Raw genomic sequence first — 25,601 nt, forward strand, 5'->3', positions numbered from 1 at the left:
CTAAACCCCATGGTTGGGGTGAGGAGCTCTGCTGTGTCTCGATGAATTAATGCAATTACTACTGTTTTCCATTCTATCACGCTTGTTCCTATTCTAAGATATTCACTCGCACTTCAACTTGATGAATGTGATGATCCGTGACACTCATCATTATTCTCACCTATGAACGCGTGCCTGACAACCACCTCCATTCTATCTGCAATAGCTTGAGTGCATATCTCTTGGGTTTCTAATCTAAGATTAGAACCTTCGTGGTATAGGCTAGAATTACTGACGGCCATTCCTGAGATCCGGAAAGTCTAAACCTTGTCTGTGGTATTCCGAGTAGGATATGGGAAGGGATGACTGTGACGAGCTTCAAACTCACGAGTGCTGGGCGTAGTGACAGATGCAAAAGGATCAATGGATCCTATTCCAACATGAGTGAGAACCGACAGATGATTAGCCGTGTGGTGATAACGCATTTGGACCATTTTCACTGAGAGGACAGATGGTAGCCATTGACAACGGTGATCCACCAACATACAGCTTGCCATGGAAGGAGCCTTGCGTGCATGAAGAAGAAGATAGTAGAAAAGCAGAGATTTAGAAGATAGAGCATCTCCAAAACCTCAACCTGTTCTCCATTACTACAAAACAAGTATTTATTTCATGTTCTTTTACTTTTTACAATTAAATCTGAGAATTATTGATATCCTGACTAAGAATTACAAGATAACCATAGCTTGCTTCAAGCCGACAATCTCCGTGGGATCGACCCTTACTCACGTAAGGTATTACTTGGACGACCCAGTGCACTTGCTGGTTAGTTGTGCGGAATTACAAAAGTGTGATTGTGATTTCGTGCACCACTTTCTCTTTACCCTTTTTGGTGGCCATCCTGAAAAGGGAAATAGAAAGTACTATGTAAAGCTAAGGGTTCGAGCAAGGGAGAGAATAGTATAGGTGATAATTAATGAACGGTTAAGAAGGATGTCGTTAACACATGGTCATGACTACATGTGAAACGTTCATCAATGGATATATAGCAAGTGCATGTGATGGCAAATAAATGCAAGATGTTTATTGGCATGCCGGCAAAGGCATGAGTAGCATAGATCAAGCATTAAATGTCCAAGTTAGATTATCAACCCTTTCAAACTAACAATCTGTTTGTATTGATAATTATATTTAATCAGTAAAATATAAAAAGGGTTTTGTAAAAAGCAGGCTTTAGAGTAGTAGAGTAAAATAATGTGCAATGCCATACGGGCTTTTTCACAAACACATAGCATGCATGGTAAAGATGTTATGGAAAGTATTAATTTGAACATGCAAGTAACCCTTTAGGAAGTAATATTAATTGTCAAACAATTCCACAATAACTCACAAGCAAAATATAGAAGTAAATAATCACCCAATTAAATTTCTAACACCAATTAAAAGAATGAAGAAAAAGAAAGAAAAAAGAAAATATAGATAATGAAAGTAAAAAGAAAAAGAAAAAGAAAACATAAAAAAAATAATAAAAGAAAAGTAAAGAGGGAAGAAAGAAAGAAAAGAACCTTGATAATGAAAGTGAAAAATAAGGGATGAGAAAATAAAAAGTGAGAAAGAATAAAGAGGGAAGAAGGTAGAAGAAAGAAATAAGAAGGGAAAGAAAATATTTAGATTTGGGAAAGAAAAGATAAGATATCTTGGCTGATTTGGATAAGCTGTGCGTCGCATGTGACGCGGACGTGTTGGTCACACGATCGCGTGGTGGGCGATAAGTTCAGGTGACGCGGACGCGTGGGTCATGCGATCGCGTGACCTGATTTGTGCTATTGGCGCGAGTGCAGCCTCGCGTACGCACAACTTTTTGTTTTATACGCATTTTGCCAAAAATCTGGGTGACGCGGACGCGTGGGGGACGCGATCGCGTGAGTGGCCATATTTTGAAAATGACGCGGACGCGTGGGGCATCCATTCGCGTGATAGGGATTCTACTTCCAGCATCATTCCAGCCCCACTCCATCATATCTTGCTGCCATATACCTCTTTTACGTCAATTTTTAGGGCCACGCGTGCGCGTGGGTGACGCGGACGCGTGGGAGGCTATTTTCAAAATGACGCGGCCGCGTCAGCGACGCTGTCACGTGGGCATAGTTGTGCCTAAAGCACGCCTCCAGCCACGCTTTCGCGTGACTCTCTGCTTCTATTCTTTTTAGTTTCTAAGGCACCTATGACGCGGACACGTCAGCGACGCTGACGCATCGCGTGCCTGTCTCTCACCCTTTTTTTTCAGAATGCAAATGCAAATGCAGGTTATATGCAGCTATATGCAGATGTTATGAGAAGAGTCATTAACAAAAACAAAATAGAATAAAGTAAAATAAACTAAGACTAAAACTGAACGATCATACCATGGTGGGTTGTCTCTCACCTAGCACTTTGCTTTTATGTCCTTAAGTTGGACGTCTTCAGGCTCATTCTGCTTCTGTTGGTGGGTCTTCCAAGAGGAAAACCTCTAGTTCTTTGTGATCCTTCATCTTCTCACCATGATAAAGCTTCAGGCAATGTCCATTGATCTTTAGGAATTTGGAGCTAGAAGGATGACGCAGGTGAAAAACTCTGTATGGCTCTGCCTTCTCTACTCTGTAGGGACCTTCCCATCTTGATCTTAGTTTGCCTGGCATAAGCCTCAGTCTGGAGTTATAAAGAAGAACTAACTCCCCTGGTCTGAATTCTCTCCTTTTTATGTGTTTGTAATGGACAGCCTTCATCTTCTCTTTGTATCGCCTGGAATTGTCATATGCTTCTAGGCGAAAATTCTCCAGTTCTGCTAGTTGCAGCTTTCTTTCAGCACTAGATTCTTCAAAATTCATATTGCATTCTCTTACGGCCCAAAAGGCCTTGTGTTCCACCTCTACTAGAAGGTGGCAAGCCTTTCCGTATATTAAGCGGAAGGGGCTCATTTCGATGGGTGTTTTGTATGCTGTTCTATATGCCCAGAGTGCATCTTGTAGCCTTGCACTCCAGTCTTTCCTATGGGGCTTTACTATTTTCTCCAGAATGCGTTTAATCTCCCTGTTAGACACTTCTGCTTGTCCATTGGTCTGGGGATGATAAGCGGTTTCTACTTTGTGAACTATTCCATGCTTCTTCAGTAATCATGTTAGTCTCCTGTTACAAAAGTGAGTGCCTTGATCGCTCACGATTGCTCGTGGTGATCCAAAGCGACAGATAATATGGTTTTTAACAAAGGAAACAACAGTGTTAACATCATCAGTACGGGTAGGAATCGCTTCCACCCATTTAGAAACATAATCTACAGCTAACAGTATATAAAGGTAACCATTAGAGTTTAGAAATGGACCCATGAAGTCAATGCCCCAAACATCAAAAATTTCATAGAAAAGCATAATCTGTTGAGGCATCTCATCCCTCTTAGATATATTACCAAATCTTTGGCATGGGGAACAAGATTTACAAAATTCAGCAGCATCTTTAAAAAGAGTAGGCCACCAGAATCCATAGTCTAAGATTTTTCTAGCTATTCTTTGAGGGCCAAAATGTCCTCCACTCTCAGAAGAGTGGCATGCCTCTAAAATGGACTGGAATTCTGATTGAGGCACACACTTTCTAATTACCTGGTCAGCACAACACCTCCATAAATATGGATCATCCCATATATAATATTTAGACTCGCTTTTCAGCTTGTCCCTTTGATGTTTAGTAAAATTGGGAGGGAAAGTACGGCTAACTAGATAATTAGCTACAAGTGCATACCAAGGAACTACTTCAGATACTGCATGCAAGCTATCAAATGGGAAAGCATCATTTATAGGAGTGGAGTCATCCTTAATGTGCTCAAGGCGACTCAAGTGGTTAGCCACTAAATTCTGGTTACCACTCATATCCTCAATTTCTAAATCAAATCCTTGTAGCAGCAGTATCCAACGTATTAACCTTGGTTTGGACTCTTTTTTAGCTAATAAATATTTTAGAGCTGCATGGTCTGAGTATACTACTACCTTAGTACCAAGTAAATAGGCTCAGAATTTATCCAGAGCAAAAACAATAGCAAGAAGCTCTTTTTCAGTAGTAGTATAATTAGATTGAGCAGCATCTAATGTTTTAGATGCATAAGCGATTACGAAGGGGTCCTTACCTTCGCGTTGGGCCAGCGCCGCTCCTACTGCATGGTTGGAAGTGTCACACATAATTTCAAATTGCTGGCTCCAGTCTGGTCCTCTCACAATTGGAGCTTAAGTCAGGGTGATCTTCAGCTTATCAAACCCTTTCATGCAATTCTCATTGAACTCGAACTCAATATCTTTCTACAGCAGTCTGGATAAAGGTAATGCTACCTTACTGAAGCCCTTAATGAATCTCCTGTAAAAATCTGCATGGCCCAGGAACGAACGGACTTCCCTCACGGAGGAGGGGTAAGGTAAACTAGAAATAACATCAACCTTTGTTAGATCTACTGAAATACCAGTTTTAGAGACATGTCCTAGAACAATCCATTGTTTTACCATAAAATGACATTTTTCAAAATTCAATACAAGGTTTGAACTAACACATCTATCTAATACTCTAGCTAAACTATCCAAGCAAAGGTCAAATGAATCACCATATACGTTAAAATCATCCATAAAAACTTCCATACAGTTCTCAATAAGATCTGAAAAGATACTCATCATGCATCTTTGGAAAGTAGCAGGTGCATTACATAAGCCAAAAGGCATTCTTTTATAAGCATATGTTCCAAAGGGACATGTAAAAGTGGTCTTCTCCTGATCCTTAGGAGCTATATGAATTTGAAAGTAGCCTGTATAACCATCTAAAAAGCAATAATGGGATTTACCTGACAGGCGATCGAGCATCTGATCAATAAATGGCAAGGGGTAATGATCCTTGCGAGTAGCTTGGTTGAGACGCCTATAGTCAATGCAAATCCTCCATGAATTCTACACTCTAGTTGTCAGGAGCTTTCCATGTTCATTCTTTACTGTTGTGACTCCAGACTTCTTGGGCACCACTTGTACAGGACTGACCCATTCACTGTCTGAGATGGGGTAAATGATATCTGCTTCAACTAGCCTGGTCACTTCTTTCTTGACAACTTCTAAGATGGTGAGATTCAATCTTCTTTGAGGTTGACGGATGGGTTTTGATTCCTCTTCTAAATATATTATGTGCTCACAAACTTGAGGACTGATGCCTACTATATCCGCCAAGCTCCATTCAATTGCTTTCTTGTGCTTTCTCAGCACACTGAGTAGTTGTTCTTCCTGTTGAGAAGTGAGTTCCCTTGCAATGATAACTGGAAACTTCTGATTATCCTCAAGATAAGCATACTTGAGGTGTGGAGGGAGGGGCTTTAATTTTAATTTCTGCTCATGGCTAGGTTCTGGATCATTCGGGGCAAGTGGTAATGGTAAAGTGTTATCATGATGTTTAGAAGGTGTCCCCACACTTGGACCTTGCTCCATGTGCTTCTCTTCTAATTCTTCTTGGTGAACTTCAGTTATGATTTCATCAATGATGTCGCACTGGAAGATAGAATGATCTTCTGGAGGATGCTTCATAGCTTCATTTAAACTAAAATTTACTGTTCTGCCATCTATTTCAAAGGAGTAAGTTCCTGATAATGCATCCAGCTTGAACTTTGAAGTTTTCAGGAATGGTCTTCCAAGCAGGATTGATGATGGTCTTCTTGAGTCATTAGGGGGCATTTCCAGGATATAGAAGTCAATGGAAAATGTGAGCCCCTTAATGCTCACTAATACATCTTCAGCAATTCCAACTACTGTAATAATGCTTTTATCTGCTAACACAAAACGAGCTGCCGACCTTTTTAAGGGAGGGAGCCTTAAGGTATCATATATAGACAATGGCATTATACTAACACACGCTCCTAAGTCACACATGCAATCAGAAAATATTACACCTCCAATGGTACAGTTAACCATGCATGGACCTGGATCACTACATTTTTCAGGTATACTTCCCATTAAAGCAGATATAGAACTACCTAAAGGAATAGTTTCTAATTCATTAATTTTATCTTTATGAATGCATAAATCTTTCAGAAATTTTGCATATTTAGGTACTTGCTGAATAACATCAAAAAGGGGAACAGTTACCTCAACCTTTTTGAAAATTTCTACCATTTTGGGATCAAGTTACATCTGCTTTCTGGACTTTCTTGCAAGGTGTGGGAATGGGATAGGGATGGCACCACTTGTAGCCTCTGCATCCTTTGGTGCTCCATTCCTTGGCTGAGCCATTTCTTCTTCAACCTTGTCTTGTACTTTATCTTCCTCTTTAGCATCTTCCATTTCAGCATCTTCTACTTCTATCACATCCTCAGCTGAGGTGTGTTCTATTGGGCTTGGCTCCTCCTGATTCCTCTCTGGAAGTGTGGTTCCAGACCTCAAAGTAATGGCATTGATGCCACCCTTCGGGTTAGGTAAGGGTTGAGAAGGAATTCCACTGGAGTTTAAAGGTTGGTTAGTGGAAGTAGGTAATGAATCTATCCGGGCGGCGAGAGCTTGTAAAGTGGCGTTCAGACCATTTAGAGTAGAGTTCAGTGTAGTCTGCATGTCTTGTTGTCCTTGTGCAAGAGAACGAAGCATCTCGTCATTTGATGAGGAAGTAGGATAAGTGATCTGTGGTACTTGTTGTTGGTTTTGCTGGGTTCCTTGTGATTGCCTTAAATGAAGAGCTCTATAAGGTTGGTTTTGATTCTGCTGTCTGTTATTGTTATTCCACCTCTGGTTTCCTTGGTTGTCTCTTCTTCCTCTATTATAGTTGTCCCTCCAGCCATGGTTGGAATTATCCCTCCAACCTTGGTTATAGTTTCCACCTTGGTTGTAGTTGCCGCCTTGTTGGTTGTATCCTTGATTCGGGCGGTCATAGAAGTTATGAGTAGCTGCCACAGTATTGTCTTCTTGTTGGAGCTGCGAGCATTCATCAGTATAATGACTATAATCAACACATATGCCGCATACTCTTTGAGGAACTAACTGTTGGCTTTGCTGTGGTGGGGAAGGCTGAGCTTGTTGTTGTTGATTCAACTGTAATTGTTTCAGTAGGTTGGTCATTTCACATATACTCTGTGTAAGGGTAGAGGTCTCAATGCTAGAGGAAATTTCTGCAACAGCTTTTGAGTGGGTGCTCCTGTGCCTGTGATTCCTGGTGGATTCAGCTAAGTCGCTGATCAGTTGCCATGCTTTATCTGCGGTCTTGTACTTCTTCAGAGAACCATTACTAGCACCATCTAGTGTATTTTTATCCCGAGGCTTCATGCCTTGAGTAAAATAGCTGATCAATACTAGTCTGTCAATCATGTGATGGGGGCATGCGTCTAGAAGATTCTTAAAATGCTCCCAGTACTCATAGAGAGTTTCTGATTCACCTTGAATAATGCATGAGATCTCTTTTCTCAATCTGTCTGTAACTTCAGCTGGAAAGTATTTTTCCAGAAAGTCTCTCCTGAGCGTATCCCAGTTAGTAATAGTCACTTCAGGTTGGGAGTAGTACCACTTCCTCGCCTTTCCTTCAAGAGAAAACGGGAAGGTAGTTAACAGAATAGAAGTTTCATTCGCACCCTGACGCCTAATAGTAGAACAGGCTGTCTGAAAATCCCTGAGGTGCTTGATGGGCTCCTGAGCAGGTAAGTGATGAGCGGATAATTTATACGCTTTTTGGCATTGTTTTTACATAGTTTTCAGTATGATTTAGTTAGCTTTTAGTATATTTTTATTAGTTTTTAATTAATATTCACATTTTTGGACTTTACTATGAGTTTGTGTGTTTTTCTGTGATTTTAGGTATTTTCTGGCTGAAATTGAGGGAATTGAGCAAAAATCAGATTCAGAGGTTGAAGAAGGACTGTAGATGCTGTTGGATTCTGACCTCCCTGCACTCAAAGTGGAATTTCTGGAGCTACAGAACTCCAAATGGCGCGCTCTCAATTGCGTTCGAAAGTATACATCCAGGGCTTTCCAGCAATATATAATAGTCCATACTTTGCCCGAGATTAGATGACATAAACTGGCGTTGAACGCCAGTTCCATGCTGCATTCTGGAGTCAAATGCCAGAAACAGGTTGCAAAGTGGAGTTAAACGCCAGAAACAGGTTACAAACTGGCGTTCAACTCCAAGAAAGACCTCTACACGTGTAAAGCTCAATGCTCAGCCCAAGCACACACCAAGTGGGCCCCGGAAGTGGATTTATGCATCGTTTACTCATTTCTGTAAACCCTAGTAACTAGTTTAGTATAAATAGGACTTTTTACTATCTTTATAGGAGATCTTTGATCAGTTTTATGCTATCTTAGACTTTCATGGGGGCTGGCCATTCGGTCATGCCTGGACCATTATCACTTATGTATTTTCAAACGGTAGAGTTTCTACACACCATAGATTAAGGTGTGGAGCTCTGCTGTTCCTCACGAATTAATACAAAGTACTACTATTTTTTTATTCAATTCAAGCTTATTCCTATTCTAAGATATCCATTCGCACCCAAGAACATGAGGAATGTGATGATTATGTGACGCTCATCATCATTCTCACTTATGAATGCGTGCCTGACAAACACTTCCGTTCTACATGCAAACAGGCTAGAATGAATATCTCTTAGATATCTAATACAGGGGGACCGAGTCCGAGATATTAGAATCTTCGTGGTATAAGTTAGAACCCATGGATGGCCATTCTTGAGATCCAGAAAGTCTAAACCTTGTTTGTGGTATTCGAGTAGGATCTGGGAAGGGATGGTTGTGACGAGCTTCAAACTCGCGAGTGCTGAGCGTAGTGACAGACGCAAAAGGATAGTAAATCCTATTCCAGTATGATCGAGAACCGACAGATGATTAGCCATGCAGTGACAGCGCATTGGACCATTTTCACAGAGAGGATGGGATGTAGCCATTGACAACGGTGATGCCCTACATAAAGCTTGCCATGGAAAGGAGTAGGAATGGTTGGATGAAGACAACAGGAAAGCAGAGGTTCAGAGGAACGAAAGCATCTCTATACGCTTATCTGAAATTCTCACTAATGAATTACATAAGTATCTCTATCCTAGTTTATATTTTATTTATCTTTTAATTATTAAAACTCTATATCCATTTGAATCCGCCTGACTGAGATTTACAAGGTGACCATAGCTTGCTTCAAGCCGACAATCTCCGTGGGATCGACCCTTACTCACGTAAGGTTTATTACTTGGACGACCCAGTGCACTTGCTGGTCAGTTGTGTGAAGTTGTGACAAAGAATTAAGATCATGAACGTGCGTATAAAGTTTTCAGCGCCGTTACCAAGGAATGGAACCGTCACGATTTCTGCGCACCAAGTTTTTGGCGCCGTTGCCGGGGATTGTTCGAGTTTGGACAACTGACGGTTCATCTTGTTGCTCAGATTAGGTAATTTTATTTTAATTTTAAGCTTTTTGTTTCTTATTTTCGAAAAATACAAAAAAATATTTTCCTCTTTTTCATTTTTCCCAATTAATTTTCGAAAAAAAAAATCAAAAAAATTTATAAAATCATAAAACCAAAAATATTTTGTGTTTCTTGTTTGAGTCTAGAGTCAAGTTTTAAGTTTGGTGTCAATTGCATCTTTTTAATTTTCTAAAAAAAATTATTTTCGAAAATTCATGTATTGCATTCTTCATGATCTTCAAGTCGTTCTTGGCCAGTCTTCTTGTTTGATCTTCATATTTTCTTGTTTTGTGTCTTTTCTTGTTTTTCATATGCATTCTTGAATTCTTAGTGTCTAAATATTAAAAATTTCTAAGTTTGGTGTCTTGCATGTTTTCTTTTATTAAAATTTTTTTCAAAAAATACATACTTGATGTTCATCATGATCTTCAAAGTGTTCTTGGTGTTCATCTTTGACATTCATAGTGTTTTTGCATGCATTTTTGGTTTTGATCTTAATTCTTCATCTTTTGTTTCATTCTTGCTGTTTAATGAAAAAAAAAGAGAGAAAAACATCAAAAAGATATCTTTTCCTTTTTTCTCTTTCTTTATTAAAATTCAAAAATCAAAAAAATATCTTTCCCTCTTTCACTCATAAATTTTTGAAAATTTGAGTTGACTTTTTCAAAACTTTTTAAAATTTAGTTGTTTCTTATGAGTCAAATCAAATTTTCAATTTAAAAATCTTATCTTTTTCAAATCTTTTTCAAAAATTAAATCTTTTTCATTTTTCTTTCATAATTTTCGAAAATTCCAAAATGATTTTCAAAAATCTTTCTTATTTTTATTTCAAATTTTCGAAATTACTACTAGCATTTAATGTTTTGATTCAAAAATGTTAAGTTTGTTACTTGCCTAGTAAGAAAAGTTCAATCTTTAAATTTTAAAATCATATCTTTTTAGTTTCTTGTTAGTCAAGTAATCAACTTTAATTTTCAAAATCAAATCTTTTTAAATTTCTTTTTCAAATCTTTTTCAAATTAAGTTTCAATCACATCTTTTTCAAAATCAATTTCAAAATCTTTTCTAACTTCCTTTCTAACTTCTTACCTTTTTAAAATTGATTTTCAAATTTTTTTAATCAATCTTATCTTTTTGTTTCAATCATATCTTTTTCAAAACTACCTAACTAACTCTCTAATTTTCGAAAATCACCTCCCTCTTTTTCAAAATTCCTTTTTAATTAACTAATTGAATAAAATTTTAATTTAATTTCAATTTTCTTTGTCTAAATTTTTGAATTTCAATTTTAATTTTAAATTAAAACCAAAACTATTTTTCTTTTCTTTTCAATTATTTTCGAATTCTTCTCCTTCATCTCCTTCTATTTATTTATTCATCTACTAACACTTCTCTTCCACCCAAAATTCGAACACCATCTTCCTCTCTTTGTTCGAGTTTTTCTCTTCTCCTTCTTACATTCTTCTCTTCTTATACTCACATAAAGGAATCTCTATACTGTGACATAGAGGATTCCATATTTTCTTTTCTGTTTTCTTCTTTTTCATATGAGTAGGAACAAGGATAAGAATATTCTTGTTGAGGCTGATCCTAAACCTGAAAGGACTCTGAAGAGGAAGCTAAGGGAAGCTAAAGCACAACTCTCTGGAGAAAATCTGACAGAAATTTTCGAAAAAGAAGGAGACATGGTCGAAAATAATAACAATGCAAGGAAGATGCTTGGTGACTTTACTGCACCAAATTCTAATTTACATGGAAGAAGCATCTCAATCCCTGCCATTGGAGCAAACAACTTTGAGCTTAAACCTCAATTAGTTTCTCTGATGCAACAGAACTGCAAGTTTCATGGACTTCCATCTGAAGATCCTTTTCAGTTTTTAACTGAATTCTTGCAGATCCGTGATACTGTTAAGACCAATGGGGTTGATCCTGAGGTCTACAGGCTTATGCTTTTCCCATTTTCTGTAAGAGACAGAGCTAGAATTTGGTTGGACTCTCAACCTAAAGACAGCCTGAACTCTTGGGATAAGCTGGTCACGACTTTCTTAGCCAAGTTCTTTCCTCCTCAAAAGCTTAGCAAGCTTAGAGTGGATGTTCAAACCTTCAGACAAAAGGAAGGTGAATCCCTCTATGAAGCTTGGGAGAGATACAAGGAACTGACCAAAAGGTGTCCTTCTGACATGCTTTCAGAATGGACCATCCTGGATATCTTCTATGATGGTCTGTCTGAACTATCTAAGATGTCATTGGACCATTCTGCAGGTGGATCCATTCACCTAAAGAAAACGCCTGCAGAAGCTCAAGAACTCATTGACATGGTTGCAAATAACCAGTTCATGTACACTTCTGAAAGGAATCCTGTGAATAATGGGACGCCTATGAGGAAGGGAGTTCTTGAAATTGATACTCTGAATGCCATATTGGCTCAGAATAAAATATTGACTCAGCAAGTCAATATGATCTCTCAGAGTTTGAATGGATTGAAGGAATCATCCAACAGTACTAAAGAGGCATCTTATGAAGAAGAAGCTTATGATCCTGAGAACCCTGCAATAGCAGAGGTGAATTACATGGGTGAACCCTATGGAAACACCTATAATTCCTCATGGAAAAATCATCCAAATTTCTCATGGAAGGATCAACAAAAGCCTCAACAAGGCTTTAACAATGGTGGAAGAAACAGGCTTAGCAATAGCAAGCCTTTTCCATCATCCACTCAGCAAAAGACAGAGAGCTCTGAGCAGGATCCATCTAGCTTAGCAAACATAGTCTCTGATCTATCTAAGGCCACTCTAAGTTTTATGAATGAAATGAGGTCCTCCATTAGAAATTTGGAGGCACAAGTGGGCCAGCTGAGTAAAAGGGTCACTGAAACTCCTCCTAGTACTCTCCTAAGCAATACAGAAGAGAATCCAAAAAGAGAGTGCAAGGCCATTGATTTAACCATCATGGTCGAACCTACAAGGGAGGGAGAGGACGTGAATCCCAGTGAGGAAGACCTCCTGGGACGTCCAGTGATCAACAAGGAGTTTCCCTCTGAGGAACTAAAGGAATCTGAGCCTCATCTAGAGACCATAGAGATTCCATTGAACCTCCTTATGCCATTCATGAGCTTTGATGAGTATTCTTCTTCTGAAGAGAATGAAGATGTCACTGAAGAGCAAGTTGCCAAGTACCTTGGTGTAATCATGAAGCTGAATGTCAAATTATTTGGTAATGAGACTTGGGAAGATGAACCTCCCTTGCTCATCAATGAACTAAGTGATCTGGATCAACTGAGATTGACTCAGAAGAAACAGGATCCTGGGAAGTTCTTAATACCTTGTACCATAGGCACCATAACCTTTGAGAAGGCTCTATGTGACCTTGGATCAGGGATAAACCTCATGCCACTCTCTGTAATGGAGAAACTGGGAATCTTTGAGGTGCAAGCTGCCAGAATCTCATTAGAGATGGCAGACAACTCAAGAAAACAGGCTTATGGACAAGTAGAGGACGTGCTAGTAAAGGTTAAAGGCCTTTACATCCCTGCTGATTTCATAATCCTAGACACTGGGAAGGATGAGGATGAATCCATCATCCTTGGAAGACCCTTCCTAGCCACAGCAAGAGCTGTGATTGATGTGGACAGAGGAGAATTGATCCTTCAACTGAATGAGGACAACCTTGTGTTTAAAACTCAAGGATCTCCTTCTGTAACCATGGAGAGGAAGCATGAAAAGCTTCTTTCACTGCAGAGTCAACCAAAGCCCCCACAGTCAAACTCTAATTTGGTGTTGGGAGGCCACAACCAAACTCTAAGTTTGGTGTTGAACCCCCACATTCAAACTCTAAGTTTGGTGTTGGGAGGTTCCAACAATGCTCTGAACATCTGTAAGGCTCCATGAGAGCTCACTGTCAAGCTATTGACATTAAAGAAGCGCTTGTTGGGAGGCAACCCAATGTTATCTAATTATATTTATTTATTTTCTATTGTTATTTTATGTTTTCTTTAGGTTGATGATCATGTGAAGTCACAAAAACTACTGAAAAATAAAAAACAGAGTGAAAAATAGAATGAAAAATAGCACACCCTGGAGGAGAACAGTCTGGCGTTTAAACGCCAGAAACAAGCATCTGTCTGGCGTTTAACGCTAGAAACAGGCACCAAGCTGGCGTTTAACGCCAGAAACAAGCATCTACCTGGCGTTAAACGCTAGAACAGAGCATGGAAGTGGCGTTTAACGCCAGAAACAGGCAGCAGTCTGGCGTTAAACGCCAGGATTGCATGTATAGGGCGTTTTACACGTCTAAAGGGTACAGGGATAAAAAATCCTTGACACCTCAGGATCTGTAGACCCCACAGGATCCCCTCAGGATCTGTGGACCCCACAGGATCCCCACCTAACCCTATTCTCTCTTCTTCACACCTTTTCATAACTCTCTTCCCCAAATGCCCTTCACCAATCACTTCAATCACTCTTTCCCATCACCCCCTCACCACTCACATCCATCTTCTCTTCCCCATAAACCCCACCTACCTTCAAATTCAAAATATTTTCCCTCCCAAACCCAATCCTAAATGGCCGAACCCTAAACCCCTCCCCACTTCTATATAAACCCCTTATTCCTTCTTCTATTTCACACAACACAACCCTCTCTTCTTCCACTTGGCCGAAACCTACTTTCTCTCCCTCTCCTCCATTTCTCTTTTTCTTCTACTTCTTTCTTTCTTCTTTTGCTCGGGAACGAGCAAATATTTAAGTTTGGTGTGGAAAAAGCATTTCTTTTGGTTTTTCCATAACCATTTATGGCACCTAAGGCCAGAAAAACCTCTAGAAAGAGGAAAGGGAAGGCAATTGCTTCCATCTCTGAGTCATGGGAGATGGAGAGATTCATCTCAAAGGTCCATCAAGACCACATCTATGAAGTTGTGGCCAAGAAAAAATTGATCCCTGAGGTTCCTTTCAAGCTCAAAAGGAATGAGTATCCGGAGATCCGACTTGAAATTCAAAGAAAAGGTTGGGAAGTTCTCACCAACCCCACTCAACAAGTCGGGATCCTAATGGTTCAAGAGTTCTATGCAAACGCATGCATCACAAGGAACCATGATCAAAGTGTGAACCCAAATCCAAAGCATTGGCTTACTATGGTTTGGGGAAAATACTTAGATTTCAGTTCGGAAAATGTAAGGCTGGCGTTCAACTTGCCAATGATGGAAGAGAACGCATGCCCCTACACAAGAAGGGTCAACTTTGATCAAAGGTTGGACTAAGTCCTCATAGACATATGTGAGGAAGGATCTCAATGGAAAATTGACTCAAGAGGCAAGCCGGTTCAACTAAGAAGGCGTGACCTCAAACCAGTGGCTAGGGGATGGCTAGAGTTCATTCAACGCTCAATCATTCCTACTAGTAACTGGTCTGAAGTTACTATAGACCGGGCCATCATGATCCATAGTATCATGATTGGAGAGGAGGTGGAAGTTCATGAGATTATACCTCAAGAACTTTACAAGGTGGCTGACAAGTCCTCCACTTGGGCAAGGTTAGCCTTTCCTCACCTCATATGCCACCTCTGAAATTCAGCTGGAATTGACATAGAGGGAGACATCCTCATTGAAGAGGACAAGCCCATCACTAAGAAAGGGATGGAGCAAATAAGAGATCATGGACCTCAACATGAGCATGAGGAGATTCCTCACCATGAAATCCCTGAGATGCCTCAAGGGATGCACTTCCCTTCACAAAACTATTGGGAACAAATCAACACTTCCCTAGGAGAATTAAGTTCCAATATGGGACAACTAAGGGTGGAACACCAAGAGCACTCCATCATCCTCCATGAAATTAGAGAAGATCAAAGAGCTATGAGGGAGGAGCAACAAAGGCAAGGAAGAGACATAGAGGAGCTCAAAAGCACCATTGGTTCTTCAAGAAGAGGAAGACGTCACCCTCACTAAGGTGGACTCATTCCTTAATCTCCTTGTCTATTTATTTTACTGTTTTTCGATTTTTGAGCCTTATGTTTTATTCATATTTGTGTCTTTACTATATGATCACTAGTGTCTAAGTGTCTATGCCTTAAAGTTATGAATATGAATCCATCACCTCTCTTGAATGAAAAATGTTTTAATCACAAAAGAACAAGAAGTACATGGTTTCGAATTCATCCTTGAAACTAGTTTAATTATTTTGATGTGGTGACAATACTTTTTGTTTTCTGAATGAATGCTTGAACAGTGCATATGTCTTTTGAAGTTGATGTTTATGAATGTTAAATATGTTGGCTCTTGAAGAATAAGGAAAAAGGAGACATGTTATTTGATAATCTGAAAAATCATAAAAATGATTCTTGAAGCAAGAAAAAGCAGTGAATACAAAAGCTTGCAAAAAAATGGCGAAAAAAGAAAAAGCAAGTAGAAAAAGCTAAAAGCTCTTTAAACCAAAAGGCAAGAGCAAAAAGCCAATAGCCCTTAAAATCAAAAGGCAAGGGTAATAAAAAAGGATCCAAGGCTTTGAGCATCAGTGGATAGGAGGGCCTAAAGGAATAAAATCCTGGCCTAAGCGGCTAAACCAAGCTGTCCCTAACCATGTGCTTGTGGCGTGAAGGTGTCAAGTGAAAACTTGAGACTGAGCGGTTAAAGTCAAGGTCCAAAGCAAAAAAAAAAGAGTGTGCTTAAGAACCCTGGACACCTCTAATTGGGGACTTTAGCAAAGCTGAGTCACAATCTGAAAAGGTTCACCCAGTTATGTGTCTGTGGCATTTATATATCCGGTGGTAATACTGGAAAACAAAGTGCTTAGGGCCACGGCCAAGACTCATAAAGTAGCTGTGTTCAAGAATCAACATACTAAACTAGGAGAATCAATAACACTATCTGAATTCTAAGTTCCTATAGATGCCAATCATTCTGAACTTCAATGGATAAAGTGAGATGCCAAAACTATTCAAGAGGCAAAAAGCTACAAGTCCCGCTCATTTGGTTGGAGCTAAGTTTCATTGATATTTTGGAATTTATAGTATATTCGCTTCTTTTTATCCTATTTGATTTTCAGTTGCTTGGGGACAAGCAACAATTTAAGTTTGGTGTTGTGATGAGCGGATAATTTATACGCTTTTTGGCATTGTTTTTACATAGTTTTCAGTATGATTTAGTTACTTTTTAGTATATTTTTATTAGTTTTTAATTAATATTCACATTTCTGGACTTTACTATGAGTTTGTGTGTTTTTCTGTGATTTTAGGTATTTTCTGGCTGAAATTGAGGGAATTGAGCAAAAATCAGATTCAGAGGTTGAAGAAGGACTGCAAATGCTGTTGGATTCTGACCTCCCTGCACTCAAAGTGGAATTTCTGGAGCTACAAAACACCAAATGGCGCGCTCTCAATTGCGTTCGAAAGTATACATCCAGGGCTTTCCAGCAATATATAATAGTCTATACTTTGCCCGATATTAGACGACATAAACTGGCGTTGAACGCCAGTTCCATGCTGCATTCTGGAGTCAAACGCCAGAAACAGGTTGCAAAGTGGAGTTAAACGCCAGAAACAGGTTACAAACTGGCGTTCAACTCCAAGAAAGACCTCTAAACATGTAAAGCTCAATGCTCAGCCCAAGAATGAATATCTCTTAGATATCTAATACAGGGGACCGAGTCCGAGATATTAGAATCTTCGTGGTATAAGTTAGAACCCAGGAATGGCCATTCTTGAGATCCAGAAAGTCTAAACCTTGTCTGTGGTATTCCGAGTAGGATCTGGAAAGGGATGGTTGTGACGAGCTTCAAACTCGCGAGTGCTGGGCGTAGTGACAGACGCAAAAGGATAGTAAATCCTATTCCAGTATGATCGAGAACCGACAGATGATTAGCCATGCAGTGACAGCGCATTGGACCATTTTCACATAGAGGATGGGATGTAGCCATTGACAACGGTTATGCCCTACATAAAGCTTGCCATGGAAAGGAGTAGGAATGGTTGGATGAAGACAGCAGGAAAGCAGAGGTTCAGAGGAACGAAAGCATCTCTATACGCTTATCTGAAATTCTCACTAATGAATTACATAAGTATCTCTATCCTAGTTTATGTTTTATTTATCTTTTAATTATTAAAACTCTATATCCATTTGAATCTGCCTGACTGAGATTTACAAGGTGACCATAGCTTGCTTCAAGCCGACAATCTCCGTGGGATCGACCCTTACTCACGTAAGGTTTATTACTTGGACGACCCAGTGCACTTGCTGGTCAGTTGTGCAAAGTTGTGACAAAGAATTAAGATCATAAACATGCGTATAAAGTTTTCAGCGCCGTTACCAAGGAATGGAACCGTCACGATTTTTGCGCACCAGTAAGCCATGAAACTTGGGCATCAAGTTGATTAATGCAGTCTTCAGTTTACAATCTGCAGCCAGAGTTGGATGATGCACTTGATACGGCTGCATTGTAAAATATGGGGCTCCAGCTTCCTGGAGAGTAATCCTCCTAGGTTCTGCAATTCTATCTACACGTGAATCAACTGAATCAGTAGTAAAGGAGCTTGTTTCGCTCTCGGATGGCGGTTCAGATTTGCCCTCAGATGAGGCTGGTGAATCGATAACAATCAATTCACCACCCTCATAGGCTAACCAACGTCGAGCTCGCCTAATACGTGAAATAGTGCTTTCAATTTCAGGATCAAACGCGGCTAAGCTCGGATCAAGCAGTGAACGCGTCATTCAATGAAAGAAACATATAGCTCATGGTAATAAAATAAAAATAAAATATGCAAATAAAATGAAAATATGTACACTAATTAATAATTTAGCACACAATTACAATTCCCCGGCAACAGCGCCAAAAACTGGTGCGTGACAGAAGTTAGACCAATTAAGAGATTTTTAATAAGAGAACAGCGTTGCAAGTATAGCCCTTAACCAGCTAAAATCTGCCTCACCAATTTAAAAAGGGTGTCACGAAATTTAGAAATAAAAATACTGGGAATATGAATCCCAGGTCGTCTCCCAACGAGTTGCACGAAAGGATGTTATTTTATTAATTAGGAATTTTCTGAGAGTTTTGAGAGTTGAATAATGTGCAATTAAATAATTGTAAATTAAAGCAATAAAAACTAAGAATGATTATTAATATTCTAAATAAAAAGCCTTGACTGGGGAATGATTAATTGGAAGTTCTATCCTTGTTGGGGTCTCTTAAGTGTAGTATAAAAAAGGTTGTTGTTTTCACTTAGTTAACCCTTACTAAATAAAGGAAAGTCAAGTGATTAAGCTAACCCTTATTCGCAAATCCTAGTCCTCTCCCTTAGGAAGGTCTAGCGTTAGTAAATACAAAACTAGCCAACAATTTCCAATTTAATCAACACTTAAGCCTTCCAACTCAAGTTTCTCCTCTTAATCAACCCCCATGTCAAGTTTGGAAATTTACTCTATTGACATGAATATAACGCTCATAAAAATATAAGAAGAAGACATAATAAATTAAATAAAATAGAGATTGAAAATTAATTAAAAGTAAAAGTAATCCTCTTTATCAACAATCCATGAAAATAATCCAATTGTAACTCTAAATAAAGTAAATAAGGATATAAAAGAGTAAGGGGACAAAGTAAACAAACTAGAATAATATCTTCAACGGAGGTGATGACTCTTCAATATCCAAAAGCAAAAGTAATAAATGTAAAGTGAACCTAGAGGAAGAGTAATCCTTTCTAGATTCAGATCTAAAAAAACTAAAACTATCCTAATGAGAATATGTCTATTGTGTCTAAGATGTGTATCTAATCTCCTCTTGAGTCTCTGCATGTTCCCTGGCTTTATTCTGTGTTTCTGGGCCGAAAACTGGGTTAAAACGCGGCCCGAAATTGCCCTCAGTATTTTTTGTTAATTCTGCAGATCGCGCAGGTCACGCATACGCGTCAGTCACGCGTTCGCATCATTCAGCGATTTTCCTAGTCACACGTACGCGTCGTCCATGCGTTCGCGTCATTTGTGCAGATTCCAATCCGCGCGTACGCGTCAGGCACGCGCACGCGTCGCTGCATTTTTTTCATTCCGCGTGCTCGCGTGAGCCATGCGCGCGCGTCCATGTTCGCTGGTCATCTCTTTAGTTTCTTGTGTTCTTTCCATTTTTGCAAGCTTCCTCCCCATTCTCTAAGCCATTCCTGCCCTATAAAGCCTGAAACACTTAACACACGGATCACGGCATCGAATGGTATAAAGGAGAATTAAAATATACTAATTAAAGATCTCTAGGAAGTAAGTTTTCAACCATAAACAATACTAGGAAGGAATTATGAAATCATGCAATTAGTATGAATAAGTGGGTGAAGACTTGGTGAAACCACTCAATTAAATAAAAGATAAACCATAAAATAGTGGTTTATCAAGGAGTACTCTTCAGATTCTAAAATTTTCAACCAAGCATTCAAGGAAACTTCAATGGGATCCTCATGAACCTTGGGTTCTATCAGTTCTTCAATAGGGAAGTTCTTAGTGGCCTTAGGGTCGCCAACTATCCCTATTATGGCGTTCAACGCCAGGACTTGTGTCTCTTTGGGCGTTGAACGCCCAGCTTGGATACCTTCACTGGCGTTCAACGCCAGCTTTTGTGCTGCCTTGGGCGTTGAACACCCAGTAAAGACCTCCTTACTGGTGTTCAACGCCAGTAATGGTGGCTTGTTGGGCGTTGAACGCCCAGTAAAGACTTCCTTACTGGTGTTCAATGCCAGGTTATCCCCTTCAGATTCAGCCTCCACTTCTATAGTGATGGCCTTGCACTCTTCTCTTGGGTTCACTTGAGTGTTACTAGGAAGAGTGTTAGGAGGAGTCCCAGGAATTCTCTTGCTCAGTTGACCAACTTGTACCTCCAGATTTCTGATGAAGGACCTAGTTTCTGTTATGAAACTGTGAGTGGTCTTAGAGAGTTCAGAGACTATGGTTGCTAAGTCAGAAAGACTCTGCTTAGAAGTCTCCATTTGTTGAACCTATTCTGGGTTCTTCCACCTTGATTATTGGTGAAGTCTTGCTGATGCTTCTGTTGATCTCTCCATAAAAGCTTAGGGTGATTTTTGCATGAGGAGTTGTAGGTGTTTCTATAGGGTTCTCCCATGTAATTCACCTCTTTCATCATGGGTTGATCTGGATCATAGGCATCTCCATCATAGGAGGTGTCTTAAGTGTTGTCAGCTGCAGCTTGCACTCCAGTCAAGTGCTGAGAGATCATATTGACCTGTTGAGTCAAGATCTTGTTCTGAGCTAATATGGCATTCAGAGTGTCAACTTTCAAGACTCCTTCTGAGCTACCCTATTGTTCACAGGGTTTCTCTCAGAAGTGTACATGAATTGGTTGTTTGCAACCATTTCAATGAGTTCTTGTGCCTCTTCAGGCGTTTTCTTCAAGTTGAGTGATCCACCAGCAGAATGGTCCAAAGACATCTTGGGGATCTCAGATAGGCCATCATAGAAGATTCCTAGGATAGACCATTCTGAGAGCATGTCAGAAGGACACCTCCTGATCAGTTATTTGTATCTTTCCCAAGCTTCATAAAGGGATTCATCCTCTTTTTGTCTGAAGGTTTGAACTTCCACCCTGAGCTTGCTCATTTTCTGAGGTGGAAAAAACTTGGCCAAGAAAGGATTGACCAACTTTTTCCAAGAGTCTAGGCTTTCTTTAGGTTAAGAATCTAACCATATCCTAGCTCTATCTCTGACAATAAAGGGGAAAAGCATAAGTCTGTAGACCTCAGGATCCACTCTATTGGTCTTAACAGTATCATAGATTTGCGAGAATTTAGATAGGAATTGATGTGGATCTTCCAGTGGAAGTCCATGGAACTTGCAATTCTGTTGCATTAGAGAGACTAAGTGAGGTTTAAGCTCAAAGTTATTTGCTCTAATGGTAGGTATAGAGATACTTCTTCCATAGAAGTCAGAAGTTGGTGCAATGAAGTCACCAAGAACCTTTCTTGCATCTCCTCCATTATTCTGTTTGGCTGTCATGTCTGTATTTTCAGTTTCTTGTTCAAAAAATTCTGTGAGATCTCTTTCAGAGTGTTGTTCTTTAACTTGTTGCAAACGCTTCCTTAGGGTCCTCTCAAGTTCAAGATCAAGATCAAAGATAGGTTCTTTATCTCTGTTCCTACTCATAAACAAGAAAAAGAAAACAAGAAAGAAGAAGAATGGGGTCTCTATGTCAAAGGATAGAGAACTCCCTGTGAGATGTGAAGAAGAAAGAAGAATGAAGATAGAGGAATGAGATGAAGAATTCGATGGAAAGGTAGAAGAATTCAAAAATTTAAAAAGTAAAAAGAGAAACTAGAATTAAAATATTTTTATTTTTATTTTATTTATTTATTTATTTAATTTCAAAAACAAGAAGAAAATTAAAAGCTAATTAATTAAAAAGATTTGAAAATTAAAGGATGATTTTCGAAAAAAAAGAGAGAGAAAGAGATGAGAAGTTTTCAAAAATAGAAGAGGAAGGAATTAGTTAGGAAGTTTTGAAAAGAAGAAAGAGAAAACAAATAACTAATTAAGAAAGATTTGAAAATAAGATAAGATAGGAGATTTGAAAAAGATTTGATTTTAAAATTTGAAATTTAAAATTAGAAAAGATAAGATAAAAAATTTGAAAAGATTTGAAAAAGATTTGATTTTGAATTTTGAAATTGAAACAAGATAAGATAAAGATTTGAAAAAGATTTGAATTTTGAAAAGATTTTATTTTGAAATTTAAAACTAAGATAAGATAAGATAATGATTTGAAATTTAAAGAAAGATAAGGTAAGAAAAGATAAAGATTTGAAAAAGTTTTGAATTTTAAAATTTAAAAGAAAGATAAGATAAGAAAAAATCACAATTAAAAGAAAAGTTTTGAAAAGATTTTTAAAAGATAAGATTTGAAATTTGAAATTAAGATAAGATAATGATTTTGAAATTAAAATTTGAAATTTTGTGGAATTTTTGAAAAAAATTTTTGAAATAAAGATAGAAAAGATTTTTTTATTTTTTGAATTAATGAAGAAAGAGAAAAACAACCAAAAGACACCAAACTTAAAAATTTTAAGATCAAAAGAGTACTAATTTCCGAAAATTAAGAAAATAAACACCAAAAGACACCAAACTTAAAAATTTTAAGATCAAGACAAGAAAAGAAACAGGAACAACTTGAATGCCAAGTAGAACACTAAGAACAATTTTCGAAAATTTGAAGAAAATAAAGAACACACAAAGGACACCAAACTTAAGAACTGACACTAAACTCAAACAAAAGACACTATTTTTGAAAATTTTTTGGAAAAGGACACCAAGAAAGTTCGAAACTTTAACAAGAATAAAAACCAAAGACTCACACAAAAGACAAAGATTAATAAAGAAAAGAAAATGTTTTCAAAAATTTTTGAAAAGAAAACAAAAGACATAAACAAAAATAAAAAGAACCTAATCTAAGCAACAAGATAATCCGTTAGTTTGTCAAATCCGAACAATCCCCGGTGCCAAAAACTTCGTGCACAAAACTGGCTCCGCACGTTTCGTACAGATAGACCGGCAAGTATACCGGGTCGTCCAAGTAATACCTCAGGTGAGTGAGGGTCGATCCCATGGAGATTGTTGGTTTGAGCAAGCAATGGTTACCTTGCAGATATTAGTTAGGCAGATAGAAATTATACTTTATCACGGAAAACGCATAAAATAGAATAAATAAATAAAACGTTACTAGATAGATGAGAAATCAATGGTATGAGAATGGTTGAGGCTTCAGAGATGCTTTGTCTTTCCGGATTAACTTTTCTCACTGTCTACTTCAATTACTTTCTGATTCATTCAATGGCAGCCGTAAGTGATTAACTCATGTCCTCTCATCAAGTTAGCCTCCTCCACTGCAACAATCCACCATGTTGCAAGTGACTCACGTCCTCTCATCAAGCCATCTCTAGGTTTCTCACTGTAGCAAAAGATGAAGCTCTAAGCAATCCACTCCCCTTCATGATCCTACTCAAGGTGCCACAGGTACTCTATTGGAATCCGCAATGCAATCTCTAGTTTTGGTTCAACGCTATCCGGGTCAGGACTCGCACGGAACCCATGTAGAACAAGGGTGATTGTCACGGGTCATCCTCAATTCATAAGATGAAGAACGAGAATGCATAAGAGAATAGAATCAGACATATTGAACTAGAACAGTAACATTATTAATCCATGAAACTCAGCAGAGCTCCTAACCTTAACTTTAGGAGGTTAGTGACTCATACTGTACATAATGCTGTTCGAAAATAAAATGGGGGAGGAAGAAGATCAAAAGTTCTTAAACAAGGGTGATCTCCTTCTATATATACTAATCTGCTAACTAAGAATTACAGAAATAAGATAAACTAGTCTTGTAGTGCAAAAATCCACTTTCCGGGCCCTCTTGGTGAGTGTTTGGGCTGAGCTAAGGGTGTCTCCACGTGCTAGGACTCCTTAGGGGCGTTGAACGCTGGCTTGGGACTCCCTTTTGGGCGTTGGACGCCAGCTGCTCCCCTGTGGGCGTTGGACGCCAGGAATAGGCAGGTGGCTGGCGTTGAATGCCAGTTTTGGGCTTTTATTTCCAAAGAAAAGTATGGACTATTATATATTTCTGGAAAGACCTGTATGTTAGCTTTCCATAGCCATTGAGAGCGCGTCATTTGGACTTCCGTAACTCCAAAAAATCTCCTTCGAGTGCACGGGGGTCAGATCCTGACAGCATCTGCAGTCCTTTCTCGGACTTTTACTCAAACTCCTCAATTTCAGCCAGAAAATACCTGAAATCACCATAAAACACACAAACTCAAATTGGAATCCAAAAAATGTGAACTTTGCACTAAAATCTATGAAAAAATAATAAAACTTAAGCAAAACATAATAAAAACTATATGAAAATGATGCAAAAAAGCATATAAAATATCCGCTCATCAATTCTCTCACATCGCATTGATCCATACATCCCCTATCAGAATATGCAACCTAGACTCAATGTCTAGACTTGTTGGGTCATACCAGTAGACAACCTTATATGATTGATATCCTAGGCCCTTGAGCAAGGTTATCAAGTCCCCGAAGTTAATAAAATCAATGTCCATCTTCAAAAACTTCTCTACCTTACCATGCACATAAACATGCTCACCACTACTTCTAATAAAATTATTCCCATATGAAAAATTGGCACTACATAGTAATCATCCATCTGAAAATAAACTAACCATTTTTATCATTCTGAATAAATCAAATGTGCTTATACTACTCTGTAAAATTAGGCATTTTCGCACACAATTTTAGTCATATTCAAAGATAACAATTTAAAAGCAACTTTGCCCTAACACATATTTCACTATCATTCATGTCATAGGTTGCAGTTTTTGAATCAAACCCTAAGCAACAAAATAAACCCACTTTATAATATTCAACATGCATCCATTCCCAAACCCTTTGTACCAACTAAAGCCCTTCTACATAAAACGAACTAACCATGTAAATGAAACTTACCTTCGTAGACGAAAGAGACGACAATCAAACAATGCAACCCTTTCACCTCTTTCAACGACTTCACCACGCAACAAGGAAGAAACTCAAACTTTTTTTTAGAGGGAGAAACAGAGTAAGAGTATGACTTTTCAGTTTCAATCTTTGTTAAGGAGTTTCTGTAATTTTATTGTTGTCTTATGGGCTTTCTAGGAAAACAAGAAAAGCAAAAGGACGAACTTGGGAGGTGGTTTAGAATGAAATGACGTCGTTTTAGGGTTGGAAGACTTTTTTTGTCCCTAAACATTCCTGCCACATATGTGTGGGACAATGTTACGGCCATATCAGCATAATAGCATCCATGTTAGACATTTCTGTTACGTTTCACAAGTTCAGTTAGACGAAGAGATCTAAATGTCCTAATTTTAATGAGGTCAAAGACTTAAATTGTATTTTCCAGTCTTCCAAACATTAAAAGACTGCGTGACAAAAAGTCAAAGACCTATTGCCCTTTTCTCAAAGTTTTATAAGCTCCAAAAATTTCAGATGGAACTTTCAAGCTTGAATGCTAGATTATCTTATTCAGGAATATGGATGGAACCAACAATCACTCGGCAAGAAAAAAGTTGAGGGCGAATTTGCAAATACCTAAACCAAAATAGTGTCTATAGCATTGAATGATACATCCAAAATGAAACCAGCATCACATGAAATCACATGAAA

General features: G+C 38.6%; 2 non-coding genes across 2 annotated transcripts; one reads left to right on the forward strand and one right to left on the reverse strand.

Moving 5' to 3' along the window:
- Positions 1 to 7,317: 7,317 nt before the first annotated feature.
- On the forward strand, positions 7,318 to 7,421 carry LOC112746740 (small nucleolar RNA R71). Its single transcript, XR_003174607.1, has one exon. It is a non-coding gene; the product is annotated as a small nucleolar RNA R71 (small nucleolar RNA).
- Positions 7,422 to 11,499: 4,078 nt separating this feature from the next.
- Positions 11,500 to 11,607, reverse strand: LOC112746697 (small nucleolar RNA R71). Its single transcript, XR_003174567.1, has one exon. It is a non-coding gene; the product is annotated as a small nucleolar RNA R71 (small nucleolar RNA).
- Positions 11,608 to 25,601: the final 13,994 nt, after the last annotated feature.

The sequence above is a fragment of the Arachis hypogaea genome, chromosome 14, assembly GCF_003086295.3.
Source record: "Arachis hypogaea cultivar Tifrunner chromosome 14, arahy.Tifrunner.gnm2.J5K5, whole genome shotgun sequence".
NCBI lineage: Eukaryota > Viridiplantae > Streptophyta > Magnoliopsida > Fabales > Fabaceae > Arachis > Arachis hypogaea.